Source organism: Schistocerca cancellata, chromosome 4 (assembly GCF_023864275.1).
Source record: "Schistocerca cancellata isolate TAMUIC-IGC-003103 chromosome 4, iqSchCanc2.1, whole genome shotgun sequence".
Taxonomy (NCBI): Eukaryota; Metazoa; Arthropoda; class Insecta; order Orthoptera; family Acrididae; genus Schistocerca; species Schistocerca cancellata.
The window spans coordinates 247,795,878-247,810,706 of NC_064629.1; the positions used below are offsets into that span (position 1 = coordinate 247,795,878).

The 14,829-nt window shown below is 41.8% G+C and overlaps 1 protein-coding gene across 2 annotated transcripts in view; it reads left to right on the top strand.

The window, feature by feature from the left end:
- Nucleotides 1-14,829, top strand: part of LOC126183675 (Hermansky-Pudlak syndrome 3 protein homolog) — a 175,769-nt gene that overhangs the window by 72,701 nt on the left and 88,239 nt on the right. The gene's annotated exons all lie outside the window — the stretch shown is intronic.

The window sequence follows — 14,829 nt, forward strand, 5'->3', positions numbered from 1 at the left end:
ACGCCATGGGGCAGAATGGAAGGCATCGTCGGTAACACCTGGGGATGAGGCGAGCCAGTAGATGGGTCCCCAGGGCATTGACCGGACGGCACCGTCACTGAAAGCAGACGGGGAGCGGCAGAACCCAGGCGACGACAGAGGCGCAGCTGATTGAGATGCCGACGCATCTCACCAGAGGCCCCCAAAACCAAATACATCGCGCGGCCGAGGCAGCGAAGAATGCGCCCTGCAAGCCAACGCCGTGAACCGCGATAGTTGCGATAGAATACAACGTCGCCTGGAGCAAAAGCAGGAGTCTGCCGCTGCACAGGAACCTGATGCGGCGGATGCAGCAAAGACATCAAGGTTCGATGAGAACGACCATGAAGCAATTCAGCCGGCGAGCGACCATCACGGGGCTGAGAGCGATACGAGGACAAAAAAAGCAACAACGCGTCCTCCCGAGAATGCGACTCTTTCAACTTCAACATCTGTGACTTGAAAGTCCGGACCAATCGTTCAGCGGCGAAAACGGCGCGGATGTCAGATGTTGAATACCATTGGCCTTGCAGAATGACTGAAATTCTGCGGACATGAATTGTGGGCCATTGTCGGAAACAATAGTCTGTGGAAGACCTTCAATGCAAAAGATAGCAGACAACACTTGGATGGTGGCAGATGACATCGTGGAAGACATCCAGACAACAAATGGAAAATTACTGAAGGAATCGACAACAACCAACCATCGAGCATTCCAGAATGGACCAGCAAAATCGATATGTAAGTGTTGCCAAGGGGAAGTGGCTTTTGGCCAAGCAAAGAATTTCCGCGGTGGTGTGGATTGTTGTTCGGCACACGCCATGCAAGAAGAGCACATATTCGTAATCGCAGCATCGATTCCGAACCAAGTACAGTGCTGACGAGCAAGTTGTTTCGTACGCACTATACCCCAATGTCCTTGGTGGAGAAGCCTTAAGACAGAGGACTGTAATGAATGTGGGACCACGACCCTAGACTGATCATTATCAGAACGCAACAACAAAACACCACGCTGTACAAAATGTCTCTCCTTGTGAGCAAAAAATCTGCGAACCAACGTATCCTCAATCCGGGACTTGGACAAGGGCCATTGCGTAGCAACAAAACGCAAAACGGTAGCAAGGACAGGGTCAGCAGCTGTGGCTGTGGCTACACGACGAAAATCAATCGGAAACGATTTGACTACGTCATCAGTTTCCACATCAATGAACATGCAAGCAAGTTCGGAAGAATTGAATGCTTTATCCTCGGCAACAGGCAAACGGGACAACGCATCGGCATTTCCGTGCTTAGCAGTGGACCGATACAAGATATCATAGCGGTACTGCGAGAGGAAAATAGACCAGCGAATGAATTTCTCTGCTGTACGTGGAGGTTCAGGCTTGTTCGGATGAAAAAGCGATGTCAAAGGTTTGTGGTCCGTGATGATGGTAAAGTGACGACCATACAAGAAATCGTGAAACTTGGTAACACCAAATACGAGAGCCAAAGCTTCTTTCTCTATCTGGGAATAATTTCTTTGCGCTGACGACAGCAATTTGGATGCAAAGGCAATAGGGCGATCATGCGAACCATCGTTGTGCGCAAGCACAGCACCAATCCCGAAATCCGATGCATCTACCATCAACAAAAGGGGTTTCTGGGGATCGAATGGCGTAAGGCAAGTATTTGAAAGCAACGCCGATTTCAATTGGCATTCCGTTGACCAGACGAACGGAACACCTTTACGGCGTAAGCGATGAAGTGGAGCTGAAATGGAAGAGGCATGCGGAATATAGTTTGTATAATAGTTAATTTTTCCCAACACACTCTGTAGCTGCTTCAAAGTCTGCGGCGAAGGCAACTCCTGTATGGCACGGAGGTGCTCCGGACTCGGATGTATGCCTTGGGCATTAAGGACGTATCCCATCCTCGTCGCCAATGTAGTGGGCTGACAAGACAGCCAGTCCACAGTGACGGGTAACCGAAAGGCACGCGTACACACACGCCAACTGGCGTGAATTCTGGAACAGGAAACATTATTAATGCTATAATGAAAAGTACGTAGCTAAGTTAATACTCAACTTTTAATTCCATCATTGTGGTAAATCGCTATTGACGATACAAGTGAGACTCTCTCCAGATATGGTTAATGGCGCCTTGCTAGGTCGTAGTCATGGACTTAGCTGAAGGCTATTCTAACTGTCTCTCGGCAAATGAGAGAAAGGCTTCGTCAGTGTAGTCGCTAGCAAAGTCATCGTACAACTGGGGCGAGTGCTAGTCCGCCTCTCTAGACCTGCCATGTGGTGGCGCTAGGTCTGCAATTACTGACAGTGGCGACACGCGGGTCCGACATGTACTAATGGACTGCGGCCGATTTAAAGCTACCACCTAGCAAGTGTGGTGTCTGGCGGTGACTCCACAGCTTCTGTAGGTGCAGCTGTTCTTGACTGCATTACATAAATGTCAGGTCCATAGTGACAACAAATTAAGACTACGATAAAAGAAAAGTGTTACATGCATAGTAGCATCCTCCATCGCCACTTTTGTATCTGCCCAGGTTTGTCAACACTATGAAACTGTCCTGTTGGCACATGTGTAACTACTCTAGCCAGCCGTGTCTTGACTCAGAAGACAAGGAACTGGCCCTGGAAGAGCAAGAGAGGAAAACAAACTTGGTGTACAGATCAGTCTATGGGGAACAGGGAGTCTGATGCAAGTGACTGAACAACTAGCAAGCAGAACCAAAAGCATAGTGCAATGTGAAGGCTATCAACTAGGTCAATGTCTGAATAAGAACTGACAGGCCCAGCACATCGCCGCTGGCAAATAAACACATGGGTCATCGGTTCTGTCCATCCAATGCTTCATGTGCACCCCCTATGACAGCCTGCCACATGACCCTGCCATGAGACCGATACTGGCTTATGTCCATCCATGTTGATGTCCACTGGCAAGAATGCTGAGCAAGATGTGGATGATAAAATGCAGAGATGAATACCAGATCAAAACAACAGATATGAAATTCCTATGCACAGCTAAGAAATTCTCTAAAAGATAGTGCATAAGAAATGAAGATATCAGAAATGAACTACACATCTGTTCTGTAGGAGCGAAAATTAATGAACATAAAAATAAATGGTTCAAACATTTGCTAAGAATGGATGAAAATTATCAGTAGTTTAAATCTCTTCAGGAAGATGCAATGTGGGATCTCCCAGACAGAGAGGAATTGTTAAATGGGAATAGGACAGATAGCCTATTTTGTGATGGTGATGATGGTATATTGTGAAAAGGGAACAGTTTCAACTTTCTAATTTATTCAGTTCAACTTTCTAATATATTCACTAAGCTATACAGTCTGTTCATAGTTTACTAAGTATACTGTCCACTCCCAAGCCCAGTTGAGAAAGTTGCAGTGGGAGGAGTAACACTTCATTAAAAACCTTGCCTCATCTAGTAATAGTACCATCTGTGGACCCCTTCACAGGGTTACAACAAAGACCTCAATGGCAGGAGAGATTGAATCTGGTATGGCAAAGAAGGTGAAAGAGGTAATCCTACGTAATCTAAGAAAGGGATTAAATCCAGAAGTGTCTGTCTCATATTCGGTAGCTTCCTGAATTTCTCAATGCCGAACAAGGCATAAGAGTTAGTGAGTCACTGCTTCAGTGACTGGGAAGGTGGAAGAAGGCTGAAAAAGTGATGGAGCCTTGAGTCATCCTAGTTTCTATGGCACTGGAGCCAGACACTATCATTGCCAAGGATCGTGTGATTGCTGATGCACAATAGCATACCCATGTAAAACGAATCCACACACAGGTGTCATCCATTGGACCTAACAACTATTATCCAAATGCATAAAACCAAGCTCTACAATGGTCAGGAAGTTGTGACAGAAGCAAGATTGTGTGGTCTTGGAGCCCTTAATGACAAGTTGGCACATAGACGTCAGGTGTATGATCACCACTCCTGTTCTAAGACAGGCTGTAGAACAGTTCGCATGTTACACTCCACACTAAGGAGTCCTCTTTAGGATTCACCCTGCTCACCCTGGATGGGGAAGTGCTGTAAAATGTACCTTAAACATAGTCAGCCTATAACCCATCTGAGCATGTCACTGCATCCAAGGGCTACAACACATGTGATTAAAACAAACTAATAAATTTAATCTTTGCAACCTGGAACTGTTGTACTCTGATGCATAACAACAGGAACAGCAATTACATCTCGTGAGACGACAAGATTAAACATAGATGTTGATATCCTGAGTGAAACTAGACAGGCTGACAAAAAGCAGCTCAGGGAAATGATGGCACTACACACTCTTCTGGAAGGGATGGGATAGAAATTAACCTCATAAACACAAAGTTGTATTTGCCATAAAAAATGAACTCATTGATCTCCTTGAAATACTTCCATCGCAATCAGTTAAAGGCTCATGACTTGCTGTCGTAAACCCATTAAAAATCAGCAGTCATATTTAGCACTTATGCTCCATCTCACACATCCAATGATGATCACAAGGAGTAATTTTATTCACAACTCAACACACTGTTTATGAATAACCAGTCATGTAAAATCATACTTTTAGGAAATTTCAGTGCCATGGTTAGTAAGTACAGTACATTGTGGCCTGGTATCATGGGAAAAGATGAAGTAGGTAAGAGCAATTCCATCAGAATTCTATTGTTATCTAAATGCTTGGAACATGAACTCATCATTACAAATACTCTCTTCTGCAAAAAAGACGAATTCAAATGATCCTGGCAACACCTCAGATTGAAGTATTCGCATACGACAGACTAAGTGATTGTCCATCCGTAACCAGTGCCATTTACTGGTCACAAGAGCTTTGACCAATGGTTATAATTGTTGCACTGATCAGAAGCTGATATGGTCCATAATGTCCCTGCATGTCTCTCCAAAATGAAGCAGACAGAGAAAATAACCAAGGAAAAAACTGAACACTCAATGGCTTAAAGACAAGCAATTGCTAACGTAATTTCATCAAATCCTCACCAAAAAACCTCCATGTGAATGGCCCCAGGATATCGGACAACATTTTTTGACATTCAAGTAGTAGTTCTCTTAACTTTTAAAGAGACAGTTGGCTACACTCAGAAAAGACACCAGGACTGGTTTGATGGAAATGAAACTGAAATTCAAAGCCTCATAGATTGAAATAGGCAAGCTGACATTACCAAGCAGAATGATCCCAACTCAGCCCCCAAGAAACAACAATTTGTAGCATTCACAGCTGCATTTCAAAGAACAATTCAGTCCCTTTAAGAATTAATGGTGAGAAACAAAATCACTCAAAATGCAGAAACTAACAGATAGTAACAATCCACACTTTTTTCAGTGCTATGAAGACTATCTATGGTCTGACCAACCAATGCATAAATCTCTTACAATCCAAAGATGGAACTAGACTTTTCAAAGACAGTTGCTCCATCAACTGTGATTGGCAGAAACATTTTCAAGAACTTATAAACAGGGACATGTACAGTGAGAAAAATATGTTCAACATAATTCCTGAAAGGTCCAGTCAGTATTGTCTCATCGATGTTCCTTCTCACCAGGAAGTTGAAGAGGCTAGTCATCAGCCGAAGAACAACAAAGCAGCTAGTATAGGTGAGGTCCCTTCAGAGTTCTATAAGAAAGGATGCCTCCAAGCTTACTCAACATATACACATCCATATATGCATCTGCAGCATCGTCGACAGGACTGACTTCGGACCTTTGGTACAGAGCCGAGTGGAGGGTCTGAATCAGAGGCTGAGATGGTTCTGCGACTGTGTGGGCTGCAGATTCCTCGACTTGCGCCGTAGGGTGGTGGGGTTTCGGGTTCCGCTGGATAGGTCAGGAGTCCACTACACGCAACAAGCGGCTACACGGGTAGCAGAGGTTGTGTGGCGTGGGCTGGGCGGTTTTTTAGGTTAGATGGCCTCGGGCAAGTACAGAAAGGGCAACAGCCTCAACAGGTGCGGGGCAAAGTCAGAACATGCGGGGACCAAGCAGCAATCGGTATTGTAATTGTAAACTGTCGAAGCTGCGTTGGTAAAGTACCAGAACTTCAAGCGCTGATAGAAAGCACTGAAGCTGAAATCGTTATAGGTACAGAAAGCTGGCTGAAGCCAGAGATAAATTCTGCCGAAATTTTTACAAAGGTACAGACGGTGTTTAGAAAGGATAGATTGCATGCAACCGGTGGTGGAGTGTTCGTCGCTGTTAGTAGTAGTTTATCCTGTAGTGAAGTAGAAGTGGATAGTTCCTGTGAATTCTTATGGGTGGAGGTCACACTCAACAACCGAGCTAGATTAATAATTGGCTCCTTTAACCGACCCCCCGACTCAGCAGCATTAGTGGCAAAACAACTGAGAGAAAATTTGGAATACATTTCACATAAATTTTCTCAGCATGTTATAGTCTTAGGCGGAGATTTCAATTTACCAGATATAGACTGGGACACTCAGATGTTTAGGACGGGTGGTAGGGACAGAGCATCGAGTGACATTATACTGAGTGCACTATCCGAAAATTACCTCGAGCAATTAAACAGAGAACCGACTCGTGGAGATAACATCTTGGACCTACTGGTAACAAACAGACCTGAACTTTTCGACTCTGTAAGTGCAGAACAGGGAATCAGTGATCATAAGGCCGTTGCAGCATCCCTGAATATGGAAGTTAATAGGAATATAAAAAAAGGGCGGAAGGTTTATCTGTTTAGCAAGAGTAATAGAAGGCAGATTTCAGACTACCTAACAGATCGAAACGAAAATTTCTGTTCTGACACTGACAATGTTGAATGTTTATGGAAAAAGTTCAAGGCAATCGTAAAATGCATTTTAGACAGGTACGTGCCGAGTAAAACTGTGAGGGACGGGAAAAACCCACTGTGGTACAACAACAAAGTTAGGAAACTACTGCGAAAGCAAAGAGAGCTTCACTGCAAGTTTAAACGCAGCCAAAACCTCTCAGACAAACAGAAGCTAAACGATGTCAAAGTTAGCGTAAGGAGGGCTATGCGTGAAGCGTTCAACGAATTCGAAAGTAAAATTCTATGTACCGACTTGACAGAAAATCCTAGGAAGTTCTGGTCTTACGTTAAATCAGTAAGTGGCTCGAAACAGCATATCCAGACACAGTCTTCAAGAAGGGTCGTCGAGCAGATGCGCAAAACTATAGACCTATATCTCTGACGTCGATCTGTTGTAGAATTTTAGAACATGTTTTTTGCTCGAATATCATGTCGTTTTTGGAAACTCAGAATCTACTCTGTAGGAATCAACATGGATTCAGGAAACAGCGATCGTGTGAGACCCAACAGGCTCCCAGGTAGATGCTATTTTTCTTGACTTCCGGAAGGCGTTCGATACAGTTTCGCACTGTCGCCTGATAAACAAAGTAAGAGCCTACGGAATATCAGACCAGCTGTGTAGCTGGATTGAAGAGTTTTTAGCAAACAGAACACAGCATGTTGTTATCAACGGAGAGACGTCTACAGACGTTAAAGTAACCTCTGGTGTGCCACAGGGGAGTGTTATGGGACCATTGCTTTTCACAATATATATAAATGACCTAGTAGTAGCAAACAGAACACAGCATGTTGTTATCAACGGAGAGACGTCTACAGACGTTAAAGTAACCTCTGGTGTGCCACAGGGGAGTGTTATGGGACCATTGCTTTTCACAATATATATAAATGACCTAGTAGATAGTGTCGGAAGTTCCATGCGGCTTTTTGCGGATGATGCTGTAGTATACAGAGAAGTTGCAGCATTAGAAAATTGTAGTGAAATGCAGGAAGATCTGCAGTGGATAGGCACTTGGTGCAGGGAGTGGCAACTGACCCTTAACATAGACAAATGTAATGTATTGCGAATACATAGAAAGAAGGATCCTTTATTGTATGATTATATGATAGCGGAACAAACACTGGTAGCAGTTACTTCTGTAAAATATCTGGGAGTATGCGTGCGGAACGATTTGAAGTGGAATGATCATATAAAATTAATTGTTGGTAAGGCGGGTACCAGGTTGAGATTCATTGGGAGAGTCCTTAGAAAATGTAGTCCATCAACAAAGGAGGTGGCTTACAAAACACTCGTTCGACCTATACTTGAGTATTGCTCATCAGTGTGGGATCCGTACCAGATCGGGTTGACGGAGGAGATAGAGAAGATTCAAAGAAGAGCGGCGCGTTTCGTCACAGGGTTATTTGGTAACCGTGATAGCGTTACGGAGATGTTTAACAAACTCAAGTGGCAGACTCTGCAAGAGAGGCGCTCTGCATCGCGGTGTAGCTTGCTCGCCAGGTTTCGAGAGGGTGCGTTTCTGGATGAGGTATCGAATATATTGCTTCCCCCTACTTATACCTCCCGAGGAGATCACGAATGTAAAATTAGAGAGATTAGAGCGCGCACAGAGGCCTTCAGACAGTCGTTCTTCCCGCGAACCATACGCGACTGGAACAGGAAAGGGAGGTAATGACAGTGGCACGTAAAGTGCCCTCCGCCACACACCGTTGGGTGGCTTGCGGAGTATAAATGTAGATGTAGATGTAGATGTAGACATGAGATACTGAAACATTTCCTGCTGACTTATGAGGTGCATTGACTGTAACCATATTCAAAAAGGGGGTAAAGCTGACTTTGTCATCTACAATGGGCTATCTCTACTTTCAACTACTGGGAAAATTCTTTCCCAGATTTTATCCAATCACTTGATGCCCCTCGCTGAAGATGCCCTGCAAGAACCACAGGGTGCTTTTAAGCCAAACTGAGGCACAGTTGATGTGATATTTAGCACTTGACAAATGCAAGAGAAATCAAGACAACAAAATCTCTTCCCCTATATGGCTTTTACAGATCTTGTTAAGACATCTGACTCTGTTAACAACAGTTCTCTTTAGATGCTCCTGACCTCATTTGGATGCTTCCCAAAATGGATACAAATACTTTGCCTACTGCACAACATGAGCAGCACCATACTTGACAATTACAATGGACACAGAGAAGCTTTCAAAAAAAAAAAAAAAAAAAAAGAGTAATATTTGTTGAAACTTGTTGAAGGAAAACTACCATCAGGAGTTAAAATAGTATTTTTTAGTACAGGTGGTGGGATTTTCAACTTTAGCAGACTGAGAACTTTGATCAAAGTAATAATAATCTGTGTCATAGAAATCCAATATTCAGATGGTAATGTTTTGTCTAACTCAGAGGAAACCCTTCAAGAAATGTTGAATATATTTTAATTACCTGACATTGTCAATGTTGCAGGGGCCATCTTTAAATATAGTGTTGTAGTCTTCTATGGAAAAACCTTTATTTGACACAATCACAATGAAGAATATGCCAGGTACTTGTTTTGACCAGTAAAATGGCCATCTTCAGATCTGAAAGTATACAGAAGGCTACAGCCAATATTTATAATACAAAGAATTCTTTGTATTCTAAATAATGGCCTGTAACCTTTTGTATGCTTCAGTTGTGAATAGGCTATTTAACTGTATCCTTCCTTGCAAGCTTGGCAAATAAAAAGTTTTCCTACAGAAGCCTACAACACTTGAATGTATTTGATGTAGGGGCCTGAAAATGTAGCAATTAGGTTTGACAATATTAGCACCTATTTTTGGTAAAATTAGCATCTATTTTGGGCAAAATTAGCTTCTATTTTTGTCTGTGTAAATGATTAGACATATAAATTTAATATGTTGCCTGAAGATAGAAATGAGGGGAAAAATGCTTGGAGATAAAATAATAGTAATTGAGAATAAATAATTTTTATTCTCTGTAAGAATGTTTTTGAGTTGAATCTTGCCTCTTGCAAAAACTTTGTTTTTCTCACCAAAATGGCCTTTACTTGTTTTCTCCTTTTGGCTCTATTTAAGCTTTCAATAAATTATTGCCTCTGTTGAGAAGCAAAAACAGTTTCTTACCAGTGAACAGAGTGTTTCTCTGGTTTAAGGTATTTCTTGTTATTATCTTTCTTTTCTCATTCAGTTTGATAACAAAGTTTAGTGTGGTGTCACCGCCAAACACCACACTTGCTAGGTGGTAGCATTAAATCGGCCGCGGTCCATTAGTACATGTCGGACCCGCATGTCGCCACTGTCAGTAATTGCAGACCGAGCGCCACCACCTGGCAGGTCTAGAGAGACTTACTAGCACTCGCCCCAGTTGTACGACGACTTTGCTAGCAACTACACTGACGAAGCCTTTCTCTCATTTGCCGAGAGACAGTTAGAATAGCATTCAGCTAAGTCCATGGCTACGACCTAGCAAGGCGCCATTAACCATTTCAAGAGAGAGTCTCACTTGTATCATCAAGAATGCTGTATACAAATGATGGATTAAAGTTAAGTATTCCAGCAGCTACGTACTTTTCTTTATAGCATTAATTACGTATCCTGTTTCAGACCTCACGCCCATCTGCGTGAGCTTAACGCGTGCCTTTCGGCTACTTCCGAGTGGCGTGGCTGTCTTGCTACGCCACAACATTTAGTTTTTTTATTCTTGTAGTGCAGACACTGTATAACATACCAGTTGGCTGCAAGCATAAACAAGTGAGAACTTTGCTCACTGGACAAGCAGGAACAGTGTCGAGGAACAGGTCACACGTCTCCTTGGCAGGCAGCCTACACACATGTTCTGTATTTCTGCAAAAGCAGAACTGACACATTGTCGTAGGGATCAATAAAAACCCTTCTGGTGTTGTGATAAACTTATTTGAATCCCATGATGGACTAGGATTATTCTCTTTACCCATTTTCAAAATAAGAACAGGAAACAAAGAGCAACAGACAACACAAAGCAAAGCGAAGTGCACAAAGCATTTGGTAACAGGTACTGTGCAATTGCTGGTTGCAGTTGGTAGCATCGTAAATGATGCAGTTCAGACTGGACCTCTAAAGTAAGACAACCATAGTTCAAAACTCCCACCACCTAGAACTGTGATGTGAAAGTGTCCACTCATAATGGATTTAAACTAACAGACAAACATACACATTTATTTGTTGTAAGATGGTAGGGCCCATAGCAGAGTCCTGTGTTCCCATACACAGTGTGTATCTTATAGAAATCATTCACCGACTCTCAGTTGATTTGACATCAGAGTGTATCTTACTGGTGCACTGCTAGGTTGTGGTGTTATGCAGTAATGCACTCTTTATTTTTCAAACACGTTCTTGTGCACATTGTCTTTCAAACTTGGCTTCACAAAATTTCATGCAGTACTAATACCCAAAAATTGGTTACTTTCAATATTTATGTGCAGAAAATAAAGCCATTTCAAACTTCCTCTGACAAAATAATTCATCCGGATAACTTTTGATATGAAATAGTATTTTCAGGTAAACTTACATTTTGGCATTTTGAGGCATACTCTGCATCTGTATCCACATTTATCACAAATGTGTATCAGTAAGTGAACATGAACATTGACTTAGGCTTCAGCATGAGGAATACACAAATTTTCCATCAAACTTCATCAAATACCAACAAAAAAAAACCCTCAGTTGTGAAATCCTGCCAAATATTGATCACTTTCCTTATCTTAGCAGTCATCTCTCGAAACACAAATATTGACGCTGAAATCTGATATCGCAGAAGCTGTACTAGTGCAGCTTTTGGCTGTCTGCAGGACAGATTCTTTGACAACCATGACCTCAGCACTCAGACTAAACTCTTTGTCTATGAAACCATCATTATACCAACTCTTACGTATGGAAGTGAGGCCTATATCACCTGTAGAAGACGCCTGAAGCTCCTTGAGAAATATCATAAGTGATGGTTCAGGAGAGTACTGAAAGTGACATGGCAAGACCAGTGTATCAAAATCTGTGTCCCAGAAGAAACAAATGTTGCCAGGAAGAATCCTAAGAAAATGCAATATGAAAACAAAGGAAGTAGGTTACAGTACGCTTGTTCGCCCACTGCTTGAATACTGCTCGGCAGTGTGGAATCCGTACCAGATAGGGTTGATAGAAGAGATAGAAAAGATCCAACGGAGAGCAGCGCACTTCGTTACAGGATCATTTAGTAATCGCGAAAGCATTACAGAGATGATAGATAAACTCCAGTGGAAGACTCTGCAGGAGAGACGCTCAGTAGCTCGATACAAGCTTTTGTTGAAGTTTCGAGAACATACCTTCACCGAAGAGTCAACCAGTATATTGCTCCCTCCTACGTATATCTCGCGAAGAGACCATGAGGATAAAATCAGAGAGGTTAGAGCCCACACAGAAGCATACCGACAACCCTTCTTTCCACGAACAATACGAGACTGGAATAGAGGGGAGAACCGATAGAGGTACTCAAGGTACCCTCCGCCACACACCGTCAGGTGGCTTGCGGAGTATGGATGTAGATGTAGATGTAGATGTAGGATGGAGTCTAACATCATCAAACAGCAACTTTGATGTGTTGGTCATATTACCAGAATACTATTCACAACTCAAACACGGACAATGAAAGCAAGGGGGATAACGGAAACGATACAAAGACATTCTGAAGTCACTTTAAATGATGTCAAACTGACACCAGAGATAGTGCAACCAATGCCTCTGATCATCTGACATAGCATTGGACTGTTTCAGTGGCTCACAAAACTTCAAACAGTGATGACAAAGACAAAGCTCGGACAAGCAATACTGTAGGAAAGAGCAATGGATTTTTGTAGGTGCTACATGAAGTCGCTTAAGAAGATTGCAACCATTGTCTAACGAAATTTTTTACAGCTTGTAGCACTGCTGATTAGATTGTTAGAAAAAAATTAGTGCTCTGGAGCAGTTAGCTCACGCATGACAAATTACTGTGTATGAAGAAGTCCCCCTTTCTTCTTCGATGTTCTGATGATGAGTTGATCTTGAAATACACAAATAAATGTGAATTACAGAACACCAAGTGGATTTTTTTTTCTTGTGATCTAATCAGCAATGTCAAAACTTTTAAAAAATTTTAAGGACAAGGAAACCTCATACAAACAATCTGCAGCAATCCTTGGCAGGCATGGCAGGACATACCCTCACTGTAGCACAAAATGTGGTTCCAAGATTGGTCTCAGCCACTTGTGAACCCATAAAGGTTGGTGATTCTCATGGAATACAAAGAAAATTACTCATTAGTGAGTCTATCACTGTGATGATTAGCTAGATAGTGACAATGACTCCTGGAATAAAAGCTATCAGTCTGTCAAAAACTTAAATGAAACAGTGTCTCGTAATAAAATTATTATTCATCATAATTATTGAAACATAGATAAAACATACAAAGTGGTTTAAAACAGATGTAACTGCAACAATTTTTGCATAAATATATGACTAATCTGTATTGGAGTAATGAGCACAAATAAATATTATGATTGATCAGCATCAGGAAGCAGAATCAGCTGTAAGCTACATTATGTGTGAAATATACAGGGCCAATTATGTCATCAATTGTGTTTCATGTTATTGATATCCACTAGTTGTACCAGTCTGACCCATGTGACACATTACACCTTTCACAGTTTTTCTTTTATATATAGGACTGATCAAAACACCATTTTTTCAGTGTTTTATGATGAATGTTTGTCCCCAAAGAACTAGTTACATGTATAAGAACAAGTCTCTACTTTGTTCTTGCAAAAAATGTGTGGCATCTAATCAGCAGATTACCAAAATAGGTTTTCTTGGTATGGTAATAACGATACATCATTAGACAAAGAAACAAGATAAATTACATCTCTAGATACTATCATGATGAAGCTATAGCATCTAGAGATGTAATTTATCTCGTTTCTTTGTCTAATGCTGTATCGTTATTACCATACTAAGAAAACACAACCTTTTGCTCTGTTTGGCACATGTTAAATATATTGTGAAAGCTATAACAAATGTTCTGGATGAGAAATGACAGGCTTCCTTCTTCTCCTTCTTCTTCATATTTGGATGCATATCCATTATTGGATGTGTATGAGCTCATGATTCATCTTATCCAAATATATAGCTGTGTGTACAAGATGTTCAGCAGTTTCACAATCCTGTCCATTTCTTTAGGTTTGTCAGCAGTGTTATCTTATTGTGTCCCTACTACTTTGACCTTCTGTCTTCCTTTCTATTACAGTTGTATGACCTCAATGAGTTACTCAGTTTTACGATTTGTGTTCAGCTGTACCAGGCTGAAATGCTTACAAGAATTGTAATCCCATAAAGTTCTGAAAATGACAGATCACTCTTTCATCAAGTGAGATAATGTTTGTATTGTCCCAGCTATTTTTTCTATTCAATGTATTATTTTTAGGCTATGTGTAGCATGATACACTGAATCATTCCCTGTAATGCCTTCTATCAGTATACCATGCGAATGGGGGCTGGTGACTGACTATATTTCTTACATATCTGTAAACTCTTTATTTTTGTATTAATTCCTCACAGTATAGTGTTTCATATTCAGACAAACTATTTGAAACAGTTTTTAGTATTAAATTATGAAGGTGAGGAGAGCACAACCTAAGCACCACCTTTACAGAAATACTGAACTGCAGATTCAGTAGTGTTACACACACACACACACACACACACACACACACACACACACACACACGCACACACACACACACGGTCCAGTCACATTAATGACATTAATGTGACCACCACCTATGTTCGATGTCAATGTGCAAAACCAGTCACAGACAGCAGGGGCTTTTGGGCTGAGGGCGGAAGAATTTCCAAAGTGGCAAAGTTTGCAAACTGTTTGTGTGTTGCTGTGGTTGAAGTACACCATGCATGGCAAAATGGCACTCTTGAAAATTGGCACTGAGGCAACTATGGTGCACCACAGGTCA